Source organism: Myotis davidii, unplaced genomic scaffold (assembly GCF_000327345.1).
Source record: "Myotis davidii unplaced genomic scaffold, ASM32734v1 scaffold26, whole genome shotgun sequence".
In the NCBI taxonomy this organism is placed as follows: Eukaryota; Metazoa; Chordata; class Mammalia; order Chiroptera; family Vespertilionidae; genus Myotis; species Myotis davidii.
Genome location: NW_006299245.1, coordinates 6,950,436 through 6,968,316, shown reverse-complemented (window position 1 = coordinate 6,968,316; position 17,881 = coordinate 6,950,436). Strand labels below are relative to the sequence as shown.

The 17,881-nt window shown below is 36.4% G+C and overlaps 1 protein-coding gene and 1 pseudogene across 1 annotated transcript in view; both read left to right on the top strand.

Moving 5' to 3' along the window:
- MGAT4C (MGAT4 family member C) overlaps window positions 1-17,881 on the top strand; it is a 436,614-nt gene that overhangs the window by 238,192 nt on the left and 180,541 nt on the right. The window lies entirely within an intron of this gene.
- On the top strand, window positions 7,376-9,636 carry LOC102751469 (annotated as a pseudogene).

Below are 17,881 nucleotides of genomic sequence, written 5' to 3'. Positions count from 1 at the left end.
ATGTCTGACTGCAGTTTAGGCCTGCTCCCCGCTGGCAAGTGGACATCCCCTGAGGGCTGCCGGGCTGCCAGAGGGATGTCTGATTGCTATCTTAGGCCCAATCCCCCGGGAAGCGGTCCTAAGCCAGCAGGTGGTCATCCCCTAAGGGGTCCCAGACTGCGAGAGGACACAGGCCAGGCTGAGGGAACACCCCCCACCCCCAGTGCACAAATTTTTGTGCACTGGGCGTCTAGTTGGTTAATAAGATTATATAGGTTTCAAGTGTAAAATTCTATGATACCCATCTTATAATGTATTGTGTGCCCATCATCCAAAATCAAATCTTTCATCACCATATATTTGATACCTTTTACCCTTTACTATCTATACCCCCACACCACTTTCCTCTGGTATTTTTTTTAATTGATTTTTAGTGAGAGAAGAAATGAGAGGGTGAAAGAGGCAGAAACATTCATGTGAAAGCGAATCATCTATCCATTGGCTACCTCCTGCATACCCTCTACCAGGGATCCATCTGTAATCTGGGCATGTGCCTTGCCTGACCTGGAAATGAATCCTAGCAATTTACTGGTGCACAGGACAATGCCTAACCAACTGAGTCACATGGACCAGGGCTATTTGATTTTTGTTTGTTGCTTTCAGTTTTATATCCCATGTATGAGTAAAATTGTATGGTTCTTGACTTTCTCTATCTAACTTATTTTGCTTAACCTTTTAGTCTCAATATCCACCCATGTCATTTGTTGCAAATGACAGTCTTTTCTTGTTGCTGAGTAGTATTCCATTGTATATATGTACCAAATCTTCTTTATCCAATCATCTATTGAAGGACAATTGCTTGTTTCCATGTCTTGGTCACCATGAATAATGCAACAATGATCAGATTTTGATATTTTAAATGGATTATAAACTCATGTTATGCTTGCCTTATTGAGCTATGAAGATGGTTAAAATGTTGGGGTGTGTACACCAGGTGTTCTGCAAACTTTTAGTAATGTTTTAACTATTTATTTACATTAAACTCCCATGATAGCAAACTTAAAAACAGTGCTTCATACATTTTGAAAAGTCTCACAATATCCAAAAATGCCTCATACTTAAATGCTTTTCCATCAAAGACCAACAAAAGCATTCAAGCTCTAATATAAGTAAACATTCTGCTTAAATCATTCAGTAACTCTGCCAGCTCAGGCAAATGACTTAATTTTTTTTTTATTTTATATCGTTCATCTAAAAATAATAAGATCAGTGATTCTTTTTTTTATTTGAGAAATTAAGGATTTATTTGGAAAAGTTTGTCCTCTAAAAATTTTTGAAATACACATTTCTAAAAAGCAAGTGACTAGTAGTCTCTTTCCTAGAATTAAAATTAATTTAACTTTAATAACTAATTTTCTAATTTCTTCTTAAGTAATGCTTTGGCTTTAGAAAACACTTTAAAAATGGGATATTGAAATATTAAAATGTTTGCAAACCAGTAACACATAATAAATGTATTATAGATGTTATAGATAGTGAAAAATATTCATTAAGAGCTAATTTATTTACATATTAATGGCATAAAAACATTGGCTTTTAAAGGAAATCTGCACTTTACCTAGTGCAGAATCTCAAATAGAAGATTTCCTAAAATCATCTAGATTTAAATGGCATGATTTGGGGGTTAAGAGGACAATTTTAGTAACCCTATAGATACCAAGTTTGCAGCCTAGTTACTCTTATAAGGATTCTAGTAGCATAAGCAATCATCATGGTTTTCTCAGGACTGTCACAGTTTCAGCATTGAAAGTCATAATTGCAGAAAGCCTTTCAAACCTAGGCAAATGTGACAGTCAGTCAGCAATGTTCAAAGAACTCTGGTCACACCAGAAATCTCTACCCAAGCAATTAATGATACTCTCTCTTCTGCTTTCTGTAACACATCAGACAGTAAAGAGTCCTTCAGCTCTTTACTTCTAAACCACATGTTGTTGCTCTGAAGAATTATACTTAACATGGAACACTTCTGACCTAGTAAACAATTACAGGAGATTTTGCTGTCTGCGTTTCCCTAAGTTCAGATATGAGGAAAGGTTGCAAAATTGGGAGATCATTAGATATACAACTCCTTTTATTTCTCTTTTTGATACATTTTCGTTCTGTGAAGTTTTACTTGACTTTGCTTTCTTCATGCTTTTTTATTTGTTTGTTTGTTTTTGCTTCTTAGCTTTGGTGTTTTTTAAGTATACAATACACTCTGATCCTCTCCCATAGGTAAGAGTAGCCCAGAAAGGTTAATCTGTATTGCTTATGCATATTTTTTCTCTACTTCTCTAAATGTTCTATATAACACATTTATTTATTTTTCTTAATTGTTATTGAATTGGGGTGGCATCTATACTAATCAAAGGGTAATAAGCTAATTAGACTAGATAGACCAGACGTCTTCCAGACTCCTTCCGGATATTGTTCTGGACAAAGCCACAGTGGTGGGGGCCAAAGCAGATGTGGTTAGGGGCTATCAGGCAGGCATGCAGAGTGGTTAGGGGTGATCAGGAAGGCAAGCAGGTGAGCAGTTAGGAGCCAGCGATACTAGATTGTGAGAGGGATGTCCGACTGCTGGTTTAGGCTGAGGGACCCCTCCTAGTACATGAATTTTGTGCACCAGGCCTCTAGTTGGTTAATAAAATGATGCATATTTCAAATTACAATTTTATAATAAATCATTTGTATATTATATTGTTTTCACCACCCAAAGTCAAATCTTCTTCCATCCCCATACATTGACCACCTTTACCTTTTACTATCCCCACCTCCCATCTCTCTGATAACCACCATACTATTGTCTGTGTATTCTGTTTATTTTTCTTTTTTAATTTATTTTTATTATTTAAGGTATTACAGATGTCTCCTTTGTTGTTTTTCCCCCCATTAACCTCCTCTACCCCACACCCATCCCTCCCAGGCCTTCACCAAACTATTGTCTGTGTCCATGTATGCCACCCATTTATTTATTTAACAGTTCATGAGCATCTGTTATGTGCTTGGCTCTTTATTAGGTGTAGGTATAGAGATGAGATAATAAAATAACCTTACCAATGAGAAAACCAAAGCTAAACAAAGAAAGGTAGAATAAATTGTTAAGATACACACAGGTTATATAGGAAAATGAATAAGAAAGGATTTACATGGAGTAAAGCTTGAGCTTGAGTTAGAAAATGAATGCTGTTTAATCAGAAGAGGTTTGTGGAGTACAAATTCTCATCCCTGGTCAGACAGAATCATATAGGAGAAATATAACATTTTAGAGTGTTCAGGGAAATGCAAGTGGTTCAGAACCAATAGAGAATCAGGTAAGGGGGAAAGTTAATGGCCAACCAGAAACCAGGCTAGAAATTAGTCATGGGCAAGACTATGAAGACCCAAGACATAGAAAACATTACTCTCTTCTCTGTTTATATCTTCGCTGTGTTTATCTGCTTATGGTCTTCAAGTTGAACAATTTGAAAAGAAATAACAGAAGAAAGTGATGCATTCCCTTTTCTATCACCACTAAAAATCAGTGAGGATGACGCTCACATAGTAGAAAATAGTAAAAACTGCCGGTGGTTGCATTTATCTTTGAATAACATATGAGTATTTCCGAAATCTTACCTCCATCATATAATTCATTTAAAAACAAAATAACCCAAAATAAATAACAAAAAGTTCTGCCAAAGACCCTATTTGGGAGGTTTCTGATGCTCCTTAGATCCTACAAGATTACACACAACAAAACGATAGAATAGAGAAGGGAGTCAGAGTGATTAGAGTCTGGGAGGCATCAAAAGAAAAAGCTGACAAAAAGAGGGTATCACACCAAACAATGCATTTCGGGACGTCTGTGCTTACCACCTCCACACATGACGTCATCTCTTTCATGATCCACACGGTAGGAATGGTGGAAAGCACTTAATAACATTATGACTTTAAATATCAGGAAATCAACACTTTTACAACATTGTTATCTAATCTCCAGACTCTATTAGTGCCTTCAATTGTCTCAATAATTTTGTTATTGCAAAAGAAAATCCAGAATTATGTCTTGCATTCAGCTACCATATTTATCAATCTGGCACACTTTCTAAGCCTATTTGTCCTTTTCTTGGGGAGGGGGGTGTCTACACACAGTTAAATTTTTGGAGAGTTCAGAGTTATTTTGTAAAATATCCCTCAATTAGGTTATACCTCACAATTAATTTTTGGGGGGCCTTTTGACAGAAATACTACATAAGGATTGTGTATGTTATATAGGAAGGTATATCTATGGATTTGTTTCATTACTGCTGATAATTGCTAAAAAAGAATTCAATAAATCAGCAAAATAATTTACATTTAAATGTATGGCTGGGAAGCTTAAATTTTAGCGTTAATAAGGCTAAATTTGGGTTAATTTTTGTTGTTCTGCATACACAATGAAAAGAAGAGCGATTATTTCGTTCATTAAATTCCACATATAAGTGAAAAAAAAAAAGAAAAGAAGAGCAACTTACAGGGATTTGTACTTAAAAATGCATTTACAACCATGAAATAGCACTAGAATGATGTTGAACATTTCTTGAATACATTTGAAATTCGTTGCTACAAATGATATTTGATAAAGTGTCCACTGAGTTTTGACTATTTAAATCCAGTTGCAGCTTATTATAAACAGCAATCCTAGTTTTGACAGCAATTCTTGTATAATTCTTTATCAAAATAATTAGCATATTTGGAAGATTGCAATCTCATGGAGGTCAAGCAATATACTTTATTCACTTTTTGATCAAAGTCTACCTTACACTTATCCTTTATAATAAAAGGCTAATATGCAAATTGTCTCCTTGACCAGGAGTTCAACCTGGAATTTGACCAGGAGTTTGACTATGGGGCAGGGTCGGCCAACCAACCTCTCATCTCCCCCCCAAACCCCTTCCCCAGCCAGCCCCAATTGGCCTGATCAGGGTGGGCCGGCCGGACCCCACCTGTGCACAAATTCGTGCACCAGGCCTTTAGTCTCTAAATAAATGTTTTAGTAGAATTTAGTTATAGTTTAAAAAGATAATCTTGCATTCTAAATGCTCACTACTTCAGATTAAACATTCTTCTGTTAGTTTTGAGTACCGAGGTTTTACTGTTTTGACTAACTCACTAAATAGTTATTAACCACCATCTACATTAGTGCTTCTTGAAATACTCATGATAAACACTGTGGACCTGATTGCTGGCCTCAAATAATGTACAGTTTTATATGGATTTAATCATGATTATTGTATGATTATACTGGTGAACATAATTTATAATTCTAATATCTCTTAATGGAAATGTGCTTTTCACCACCAAACTTGCCATAGAATACTTATTAAAAGTATGGGTTTCGATCTTAGAATAAAAAGTCTGCTTAGTTTGTGGATCTATGTCTTTCTAGAAATGTTACTCTAAGCACTTCATATGAACACATAAACTTTGCTTCCTTCATAAACACTATTTTTATGAAGAGTAATGTAAATGAGATAATGTACCAAAATGTAAGGTATAGAATTTTAATTCAAAATGGCAAGTAAAGTGAAATTTATTATTTAAGAATTATATATAATTGCCAAAAATGTGTTTAGTATTTTAAATTACCTGGGCTATTATTTTGTACTTTTAATTAATATGAGAGTTGTTTTTCTTTTCCTCAGTTATTCACTTAGATGTTTATTTTTATTTTATTACTTGGAGAATTTTTATTGTGTTTGATATAATATACCACTGCTATAACACAGAAGGGTGGAAAGTAAGGGTTACCTACATTCCCAAATATTCTTACACTGTTTATTAAGAACCTAACAGGAGTTTACCACTACTTAGATAAATTTTATTTCAAATACTGAGTGGGGTTCTTTTCTTCCTTCAAAAATATAATTCATCCTTTAAAATGCCGTATCATGTTTGGAACCAGTAATAGCTTAGGATTTAAGTTGCATTTTATTACTCTAATAATTTTCTAAATGGTTTGCAGCCTGTCAAAAGATATACTTATTCTCAGATGAGCACCTAATCCATTATAGTTGACTGTAATTCTGTGTCTATGTGCCCTTGCTTCTCAACCTCCAATACATTTAGATAATTTTGGCTGTGGTACAAAGTAATAAACATAAAGAAGTTGAAGACAGCAAAGCAGCATATAGATCCTTTAAGCATATTATTTTTCCTTGCATGCATAGTGAACCTGCAAATTTAAGTGCACAATTTAAATACTACTTTATTTTTAAATTTACTAATTTTAATATATACAATACCCTGTAAACATGTAGCTGAATAGTTCTAAACCCTGATATTGTTGAAGTCAGGAACAACTCCATTATGGCCAATAAATTTCCTTTTATACTGTATTATCAGATACTTAAAAAATAGATAAAGCAGCTATCTATTGTATTAATTAAATAATGGATGGTTTGTTTTTCATTTTATTTTGTAATTATAGCATTTTTATATCAAATCTAGTTTAGAAAATGTAATATTAAACATGATTAAATATACCTGGTTTGTATCATAAGCTTAATTCGATTCTAATCAAAATCCTATAGGGGGTTATTAGTACCTGGTAATGTAATTATAAAATGCTAAAAGTGATTTAAATAATGCACCAGCTTAAGGAAACAAAATATTTTGAGATTGAGGAATAATGAATTTGCACTACCACATACTTCAAAACATTGTGAAGGTTCAATTAAATAGCTCGCTTTGTGAGCTAAGGCACAAATGGAAGTGCTTTTGAAGGAACAAAATGTTTGGTTCTTCGGTACATATTGCCTTTGGTATTCGGTCAATTTGGTATTCATTTGCTGTAGAATAATAGGTTAACAAAAATATGTGGAAAATATGGACTGTTGTAAAATTATGCTTACATTATAGGTAATAGTTTTTAAAAAACAGAAAAATCCCAGACACCACCATTTCTCCGTTCAAGACCAATACCATTAAAATGTCCTAAACAGCTTACTTAACCTAGTTCTTGCCTCCCTCTCCAGATAGATGGCTTGTCTAGCCCTCTTCGTCTGCCACACTAGAATTATTTGAAATTCCCATAGCATTCCTGGCATATTAGGACCACTGCGCATATTCTTTCTTCTGCCTACAATGCTCTCTCCACAAGCCCATACTCCCACTTCTATGAATTTGTCAGAGCTCAGCTTAAAGTCGCTTATTCAGCAAAACCATCCCTGCAATCCTAATATGTGTTTGTAGAACACCATTTCATTTCCCATAGACATCATCATCGTTTTGGGGTATAAATGTAGTTTTGTGGCTATATGATTCTCGCATTGCAATTTAAGCTTTGTTATATGTGTGTTTTTGCTTAGCATTATATTCTCATGACTCAGCAGAGTACATGGCGTGGAGTAAGTACTCATCGATTGAATATATGATGAAACAGCAAGAGACATGCATTTTGATATTCCAAAGAATTTTATTTTTTATTTTAAAGACACTGGAGAGAAAGTTGAGGAGGGACGCCGGTGCCCTTGGGCTTGTGGAGCTGGTCGTCAGCAGGTCCTTTCCCAAGGCGCCCCTGAAATAACTCAGTGACCCTTCTCCTTCTGCACATCGCCAGGTGCTTATGGTATGAGAACGTCAGAAGTATAGAAAGGACCAGTATCCTTTCAGAAATCACAACGATTTAAAAAACAAACAGACAAAAATAATCTCAACCAAATCTTACTGTTGACAAAGGTACCACCTTGCCTGCTTCAGCAAGAGAAGTTGACTTTGGGATTAAAGGAGGAAGCTCATCAACATGATAAAGTCTTGATGATGTTGGAAAAGGAGATGCATGTCCTTGCGCAGGTACTTGGTGCTCAAGACAAGAGCCTCCAGGACCTGGAAGCTGAGCTGGAGAAGATGGAAGCAGAGCTCAGAGCTGCGGTCGGGGAAGAGACGTCGCTGCCAGTAATGCTACACGGCAAAGGCAGCTTACCGACTCCACCAGGACTCACAGGCCACGAAAGGCTAAGTTTTCTCAAGCTGCTAACCAGAAGAATTCTAAGCCTTGAGTTGCTGAAACTTAGAAAAAAATGAGAAACTAAGATGAGAAGTATGATGGGTAACCAACAAGGCACGGAGGTGAAACTGCAGGTCACCCAGAAGAATCCCAGAAAGTCTCAGGGGAAGTGGCACAGCTTGCCGGGAAACTCGTTTCCATAGAGAAATAACAGATTGACAAAAAAGCTGACAGATAGACTCTTAGAATACACTGAAGAAATAAGTTGTGCTTCGGATCATTGGAGAAAAATACAAGCTAGATACTGCCCAGTTAGAAGAAATTTTAAGCGAAGAATCATGAAGTTTTAAGCTTTAAGCGGTCTCTTGAGGTAAGCATTGTTACATTGTCTAAGCGAGTAAAAGACCTGATGGCTAGATGTCAGCTGCCAGAAAGAAAAAGAAGAGCTCCTCAACAGCGGCAGAGAACTGGATGCAAACCTAAAAAGAGAAGTTTATTCTTGAAAAACAAGAACATGAAAAGCTACATTGCAAAGAGTTGCAAATTGATTCACTTCTGAAACAGGAGAAGGCATTATCTTCTATTCTTCAGCAGAAGCAATGTCTTTCAAGAGGAAACGATGAAAGAGAGGAATCTCTCTGAGGAAGAATTAAACAAGCTCTGGATGAGCTAGATAAACTACAGCATAAAGGAGGGGCAAGCTGAAAAGCGGTTCGAACGATTGGGAGAAGAAAGAAAACCTAGGGCTGAAGAAGTGAAACGTCTAAGAAGATCTGAAGGTGAAAGAACCGGAACACTAGAAAAGTTAATGCTGCTCACTCAGGCCACCCGCTATGCAGAAAAGGGGCAATAGTAAGGTGCAGAACCTTGGAAATGTCACTGCTCCATTTGAAAGCTATAAAGCTTTAACAGCTAGTGAGAGAGAAGATCTTAAGCTAGAGAATTTATCGCTTAGGGAAAAAGTGACCGAAGCCAGGAAAAGTGCAGAGCATGTTCAGTATCAGATATTGGAAACTGAGAGTTCAGCTCAAGAACTATGCAAGGGTACTTCTAGATCTGCAGACCAGATCAGCTCTTAAAGACGCAGAAATTAAAGAAATCACAGTTTCTTGTCTCCAAAAAATAACTTGATTTGGAGAACCAACTCAAGCAGCAAGGTGAAGACTTTAAGAAGCAGCTGGAAGAGGAAGAAGCAAGAAAAGCTGGTGGTGGTGGTGGGGGAATACAATGCAGAATTAACTGAGGAAATGAGTAAGGGGTGTCTCCTTTATGCAGAACTATATAATAAAGCCTTTTCAGCCACACCCAGATGCATTTGAAGCAAAGAAAGTCTTTGTTGAATAAACACGGTGCAAAACGGGGACAGCTAACTAACCTAATAGATTCATATGCTGAATTATTGGGTCATCAGAATATAAAACAAAAAAGCATGTTGTGAAATTGAAAGAAGAAAATAACCAACTCAAATTAGAGGTGTCAAAACCCCGCTCTAAGCTTGCCATGAAAAAGCAGAGCAAAAGAAAGCTTCAGGAGGAGTTGAATAAAGTTCTGGGTATCAAACACTTTGAACTTTCAAAGGCTTTTCTTCATGAAAGTAAAGAAAGTTTTGCTCTCAAACCTCATTAAAAGAAGGCAATGCAAAATGCTGTTGAGTTCCTGTGGCTCTGAAAAACGAGTTGAAGATTATTTTATTATTCTTTTTGTTATTATTATGTTTGTAATGAATACTTTCAAATGTATTTAATATTAACTTCCTATTTTTAGGTATCTGAAAGCAAGTTCACCATTTTTACCAATATGTCTTCTGACATTTTATTTTCTATTGTCAGTACCTCCTCCCTGGTGCTCATTTCATCACTTCATTCTAAACCACCTATTTGGCTTTCCAGCTTTACAAATTGGCCCATTATTCAGCATTCTTTTAAAAATCACTCATATTATTATTCTCCTATTCTAAAACCTTAGATGGTTTCAAGATTCTAATCCAAGGTTTTTAGCTTGATTCTGGACGGCTTTTCTAATCTGAACCTCTTAAACAAAACACGGGCTTGTTCTTGCCTCCACTTTGATTCTCCTAAGAATGTCGGCTCTGTTTTACCCATCATCCATTTATGCCATTCAAGCAAGAAGTAAGAGCATGCTTAATGCTATGGTAACCTCTTTATCTCTTATCAGAGTCATCTAGCTGGTCAATAATTTGCGTATTTCTAGACTATCCCAATCCAACTAAATTTAATTCTGGGTTTTGGCCTGAAAATATGCATTTTAAACAAACTCTTCAGTTACTTATTAGATTCATCAAAGACCTGAGATACAGTGCCCTTAACTAACTCTAGAGAATTTTACTTGTACTGCTTGGCATCGTCCTGCCTACTGGGAATTTGATTAGTACTTCTGTAATGTGAAATAAAAATTCCACATTAAGTCATTAACCCAATTATTCAACTTGTATTATATGAAATTACATTAATGCTTCTGCTGAAGGTGTATTTATTATCTGTACTTTCCATCTTCTCCAGATTTACAAATGATAGTATACCATTTAGAGATTCATAATTTTCCATCTAAAATTTCAGATTTACAAAATTAGTGTGTTTTAAGCCACCTTTTAAAATAATGTTTCTCCATTGATGGGCCAACAGAGACTATTACAATCAGAATAGTTTTTTCATAATAAATTATTTTATTGAATCTTAAAAAGATAAAATAAGCCCTGCTGGCATGGCTTAGTGGTTGAGCATTGACCTATGAACCAGGAGGCCATGGTTGGATTCTGGTCAGGGTACATGCCCAGGTTGCAGGCTCAGGTTGTGGACTGGGTGCCCAGTAGGGGGTGTTCAGGAGGTGCTCTGCCAATGAATCTCTCTCATCATTGATGTTTCTATCTCTCGCTCCCTCTCCCTTCCTCTTTGAAATCAATCAAAATATATTTTTTTAAAAAAGATAAAAAAATAAAGACATTGGGTATCACCTAATTTATACCACTTTGCTATTCAGATACCTTTTCTAGAATCATCACGTTAACCCAGAGCTACAGGATAAAGTTCAAATCTGTTGTCCTGGCAGACATAGTCTTTTAAAACACAGCTACCGCTTAAAACTTATTTCATGTTCTTTACTCTCTATAAACCTTCTGCTCCTGCCAACTTGATTTACTCTTTATTTCCCAAAGGCATCCCACATTCTTCTGTTTCAACAAGTATATAAAACCCCCCTTTTTTCATGTCTTTGCTTATTTAATTTCTAACTGTGCTTTAAAACCTACTCAGGTCCCTTCAGCTCTAGAAAGCTTTAACCAATGGGCATGTGGGCATGTTAATTGTACATTATATATATATGAATTAGTACATTATATATATATGAATTTACTGCTTACAGTCACTCATAATTTTAGTTTATGTGTGTATATGTCTTTTATAATTAGATTTTAGAGCAACATATGGGCAAAAGTCATATTTTACATAAAGTAATATGGCTAATAAGAATTCACAAAAAACATTAATTGATGGGGGGGGTATATGGGAAGAGATTAACCAAAGAACTTACATACATGTATGCATAATACATAGACACAGAAAATAGTGTGGTGAAGGCCTAGGGGGGGTTGAGGGGGTAGGGACAAGTGGTCAATGGAAGAAAAAAGGGGTCATCTGTAACACTTCCAACAGTAAAGATAAATTTAAAAAAACATTATTGATGGATTGAAGTTAAGGGGCTAAGGATTGATATTTCATAAGAAATTATGAAATATAGTCTTGGTACCAATGTGAGTTCAGTGGTTTTATATGATGTCTTAGTCTATCTAATCAAAAATAGTATTTCACAATTTTTGAAAGTGTTACTTTTTCTGATTAGTAGCCATTAAACATTCTTATGCAGAGTGATCTGATTAAACGAGTTTTTCCAGGATCGAAATCCAGTGATAACATGGACTTATTTAATAATCCAATAATTACATTTGTTATACCCCAGGCAGAGACTGAATGGTGAGGATGTGGAAGCTTGTGAGAGGGACAGGCTCTCTAAGAATTGATAGTCTTAAAGATAATTAATTACTTTTCAGAATGTCATAGGGAAAGGCTGTTAAAAGTTGCAGAAATTCTGACAAAAGTTGATAATTATTACACTAAAGTGAAATCATATAGTGAAGATTTAAACTATGGGATGGAGATGAAAAAGTATTACAAAGGAAGATTGACAGGATTTAAGTGCTAATTGCAGAGATTTTATTCACAGAGGGTTCCACACCATGTATGATTCAAGTTTCCATGAGCTGCTTATTGAAATGTAGATTTCTAGGGCCTATCCTGGGTTTTATTGAACCAGAATTTCTATTGACAGACAGCAGAAGTGAAGCAATTTAAGATAGCTATAACACTTTAAACTGAGGATTAGGAATGTAGTATTTAAAGATAAGAAGTTTGATTTCCACAAATGTGGAAAATCTGAGTCAAATATCTCACAGATTATAAGAGATGTAGGACAGTTATTTTTAGTGCAAAAACATATTTAAACAAATAATTCATTTAGGCTCTATGCAATTTCAATTTATTCTTTACAAATAATTACTTTCCCAGTTCATAGCATTTACATGATTGACTATCCAATAATATTCATTGATGTAGCATCATATTTAAAGGTTTTATTATCCACACTTATATTTTTGTAAATGATTGTAATAAACTTCAAGCATTTAATATTCTTTAATTATATAGTTACACATTGCATTGTTTTCCTAAAATTTTCTAAGTTTGATTATTTATAATTTACTTAATTGTTTACGGTTCTCTTATATGTGCATAAAGGATTGTAGAGCCTCAGAATATGTTTTAATGTTGCTGATTCTTTTAAAATATTTGTATTCAGATAAAGTTACATAATTTCCCCATTTTATTATTTACTAGAAATTCATGCACAAGGGAGTGTGTCCCTCAGCCCAGCCTGCACCCTCTCCAATTGGGGACTCCTCAGGAGATGTCTGACTGCCGGTTTAGGCCCGATTCCTGGATCGGGCCAAAACCGGCAGTCGGACATCTGTCTCACAATCTGGGACTGCTGGCTCCTAACCACTCACCTGCCTGCCTGCCTGCCTGATTATCCCTAACTACTCTGCCTGCCAGTCTGATAGCCCCTTCACTGCTCCCCTGCCAGCCTGATTGATGCCTAATTGCTCCCCTGCCAGCATGACTGTTACAAACAATGGTACATCCACACAATGGAATATCAGTCAGCAGTAAAAAAGAACAAACTACTGATAAACACAAGGACAGTAATGAATCCCAAATACATTTTTCTAAGTGAAAAAACCTGCTGGCCTGATCGCCTCCAACTGCCCTCCCCTGCTGGCCTGATCATCCCCAATTGCCTTCCCCTGCAGGGCTGAAGGAACTGAGGGAACTGAGGGACTGAGGCTGGATAAGGCTGGAGGCTGCAGGGACTGTGTGAGGCAGGGCTGAGGGGACTGGGGGACTCTGGTTGGATGAAGCATGGCTGAGGGGACAGGGCACTGCCATCTTGTGACTGTGGGTTCCGCCATCTTGTGGGGGTGTGATAGCCAATTAGCATATTCCCTCTTTATTGGCTGTTGGCATTGCCATCTTGTGAGGGTGTGATGGTCAATTAGCATATTCCCTTTTTATTAGATAAGATTGTTGTGAATATTTACTTTTAAAATATTTTAATAATTACATTTTAGTTTTTTATTCCTAGTTTAGAACAGCCAAATTCCAACATTAACTTGTCTTATTTTCCTGATAAAGATTGTTTTAAAAATAAATTAGTGGACATCTCTAGCAGTTAAAAATTGTCAAAATTCTAATTTTATACTATTATGAATTTTTAAAGTTCTAATAAGGCTTAGAAGATGGGGCAATGATATATGAGACATACACATTAAATTCATACATTAATATATATGTATGAGGGCTTGCCATGTGTTCTGGAAATGTACTCAAAAATATTTATGATCCCTGATTTCAAGCAGTTATAGTTTACAAGCTAACCTACCGGTCAGAGTGTATGCAAAGTCAGTGATCTAGCATCTATCTTAAGTGTATCTTTAGCAATGAAATAGGTATATTTTGAATTTTTATTTGGGCAATATGATGTCTTCGTTATTATTTTCAATCACCTTTAACTACTGCTGGCCCTTCAAGAAAATAGGAAAATGATATACTTAATTTTTATTCATGAGATTGAGTTCACATTCAATATTTAAATTCCAAAGTCAATCATTTTTATATGTTTTTGAAATAATTTAGATATCACAGATGTTTTATAAAACAGATTGCAATCATCTTAATGTGGGACAGTATCCTATATTTTTCTAGTTAATATTATTTTTTTTCCTTTTTCTATTTTTGTTAATTCTCACCTGAGGGTATTTTTTCCATTGGTTTTTAGATAGAGTGGAAGGGAAGGGAAGAAACAGAGAGAAACATTGATGTGGAAAACACATTGATTGTTTGCCTTTTGCATGTGCCTGGACCAGGGCCAGGAATCGAGTCTTCAACCAAAGTACCTGCCCTTGACCATAATCAAACCCGGTATCCTTCAGTCCTCAGGCTGACATTCCGACCACTGAGTCAAACAGGCTAGGGCACTAGTTAATATTCTTTGTCACTGAATTACAGAAGACATATATGTGGATTTATCATTTTTCTAATATTTTGAGTCTATTTTTTGTCTACCTGCATAACATGAACATGCATATTAAAGATTGGGGTGACTAAGAAAGCAATAATGACATTTATTTAATTTGAATTACATAATATATTTTTTATACATCACCTTTAATCTCATTGTGAATCGATTTTTTCATTTGAAAAAGTAATACTTTAAAATTACCATATTTTAAATTCTATATGGATATAATGATTATAAGTTTAAATTCAGAATTAAACAATGATCAGTATGCATATTATTATAATTACTAGAGGCCCGGTGCATGAAATTCATGAACTCAGGGGTGTCCTTCAGCCCAGCCTGCATACTCTCACAGCGGGCCTAAACTGGCACTTGGATATCCTTAGTGCTGCCATGGAGGAGGGAGAGGCTCCTGCCACCTCAGTTGTGCTTGCCAGCCATGAGCACTGCTTCTGGCTGAGCAGCACTCCCCCTGTGGGAGCACACTGACCACCACTAGGCGGCAGCTTCTGCATTTAGCGTCTGCCCCCTGGTGGTCCGTGCATGTCATGGCGACTGATCATTTTGTCATTGGGCCGAAACTGACTCTCCAACATCCCCCAAGGGGTCCCAGATTGTGAGAGGGTACAGGCCAGGCCGAGGAACCCCACAGGTGCACGATTGGGGCCAGGGAGGGACATAAGAGGTTGGCCAGCTGGGGAGGGACTTCAGGAGGGCTCCAGGGCATGTCTGGTCCATCTTGTTTAGCCCCGATGGCCAGACCCCGGCAGCAAGCTAACCTACCGGTCAGAGTGTCTGCCCTGTGGTGGTTAGTGCAAGTCATAGTGACTAGTTGACCAGTCAACTGTATGCCCCCTGGTGGTCAGTGCATGTCATAACGAGCAGTTGAGCAGCCTTAGCATATCATTAGCGTATTATGCTTTGATTGGTTGAACGGCTGACCAGACGATCAGACACTTAGCATATTAGGCTTTTAGTATATAGGATATAATGGAACATTTACAATTATATATGGTAAAAATCTTGCAGTACTTGTGAGCTTGTTTTTCATATTTTGTTTATTCTAAAATGTGTGAAGCCATGAGAGTATTTGCATTTCCTACATGACTTGTACTTGCCAATTATGATGTACTCCTTTGGGTAAGATGAGAATTAAGAGATAGATTTACAGTCTGCAAAACCTAAATTAGAGCAATCACACACAACGGAAGAGGATGAGATTAAAGAAAAGGGAGATTAACTAAACTGCCCATTAGCATTATAAAAATTAAGCTATTTTCTTTCTCTTTCCTTAAATTTATTGGAGGTAATTTAGTTAATAACATTATATAGGTTTCAAGTGTGCATTTCAATGATACATGTTCTGTATATTGTGTGCCCACTACCCAAAGTCAAATTATCTTCTGTCACCACATATTTGGCCTCCTTTACTCTTTACTACCCCTACCCTCAAACCTTTCGTCTGGTCACCACCATACTGGTTTCAGTTTTATAGCCCACACTAGAGGCCCGATGCACAAAATTCATGCAAGAGCAGGCCTTCCTTCTCCCGCTGCCGGCACCAGCTTCCTTCTGGCACCCAGCACCCAGTTTCCCTTGCAGTCCTGGCTTCATTTGGAAAGTTGTCCAGAAGGACATCCAGTCTAATGAACATATTACACTTTTATTAGTATAGATGGTTCTTAGATTTTTCTGACTGATTTATTTTGCTTATCATAATATTCTCAAGATCCATCCATGAAGCTATATTCATTTGGAGAAATATCTTGCTCTTGTGGGAAAAAGTTGAAATTTTGAGTCAGACTGACCAGGGTTATATTTGCTTTCTACACTTTTTATGTGTGATACCCTTGGCTGGGGGGGGGGGGGGGGGGGGGAACGGGGGGGGGGGGGGGGGTAGTCAAGCTTTCTGATATGTAATTTACCTAATAGGAAAATAAAGATATCAAAACTCATCGATTTTTTCTAAGCACATAATGAAATTTATATATAGTCCTTGTACTCTGGAATCAGAACCATTCTCAGATATCTTTGTTTTAACTCTTTATATAACATTGCCTATTTATAGCTATTATCCATATTTGTGTAAACCATCTATTACATTATCATTTTCATGAAAACAACTTCAATAATCTTATATGATGTGAATATTTTTATTTATATGAGGATATAAAATAAACACATACAACCGTTTTTATTTAACTCATTAATGACAGGATGTTAAAATTGGCCCAAAGATTATATATAAAATTATGTATGTGTTTAACTATGTATACATGATGTATACATGATATGAAATTTAATAAGGAGTATTAGAATAAGATTTCTGAGTTAGAGCCAAAATTGGTTAATGTCTTATAAGGCAATAAGGTAAATCCTTTTTTTCTGTTCCTCCAGATAAAAATTAAATTCACATTCAGTCAACAATAACAAATCGACAAGTTAACGTCTGCTTCTGAAATTGGAAAATGTCCTAGTTAATAGAAAGCAAGGGCAATACCACATTGAAAAAACACAAAATAATCTTTTTTGCCTGTTTCCAAGTTTGGGATATCCGTCTATCATCTTTTTCATCAGATTTTATAGCTAGATGATAGATAGAAATATATATACACATATATATGCACACACATAATTTTTTGTTTGTTTTACCAAGTTGCTGTTTCCAGTTGGCTTTCTAGTAGTGTCATCATAGTTAACATGTCTGAAGCAGCCATGCGCACTTAACCTGTTCCTTTTGGATTTCCATATCAGCAAATAAATCTATTGTCTCGTCATATGTTCAAACCTCAAATCTGGGCATTGTCAATCCTTTGATTATTCGTTTCCCATATACCCACATACTGCCACCATTATGTCTTGTTTAAAGACTAATTCATTTTTTACTAGTTTCATTGCTACTTCTCCACAGTACCACCATCTCTCACCTATATCACTGCTGTCACTGCCTAATTGTTCACCATTGCTTCCAACCTTAAGTTCTTACCATTCATTTTCCTCACATACGGGTAAACCATCCAATGACTACTAATTACACTTAGATACAAAATAACTAGAGTCCTGGTGCACAAAAATTTGTGCACTCAGGGAGAGGGTCCCTCAGCCAGGCCTGTGCCCATTCACAGTCCAGTACCCCTTGGGGGATGTCCACCTGTCAACTTAGGCCCACTCCCTGGAGGATCAGGCCTAAGATTGCAGTCAGACATCCTTCTGGCAGCCAGGGAGCCCTCGGGGGATGTGCGACTAAAGCAC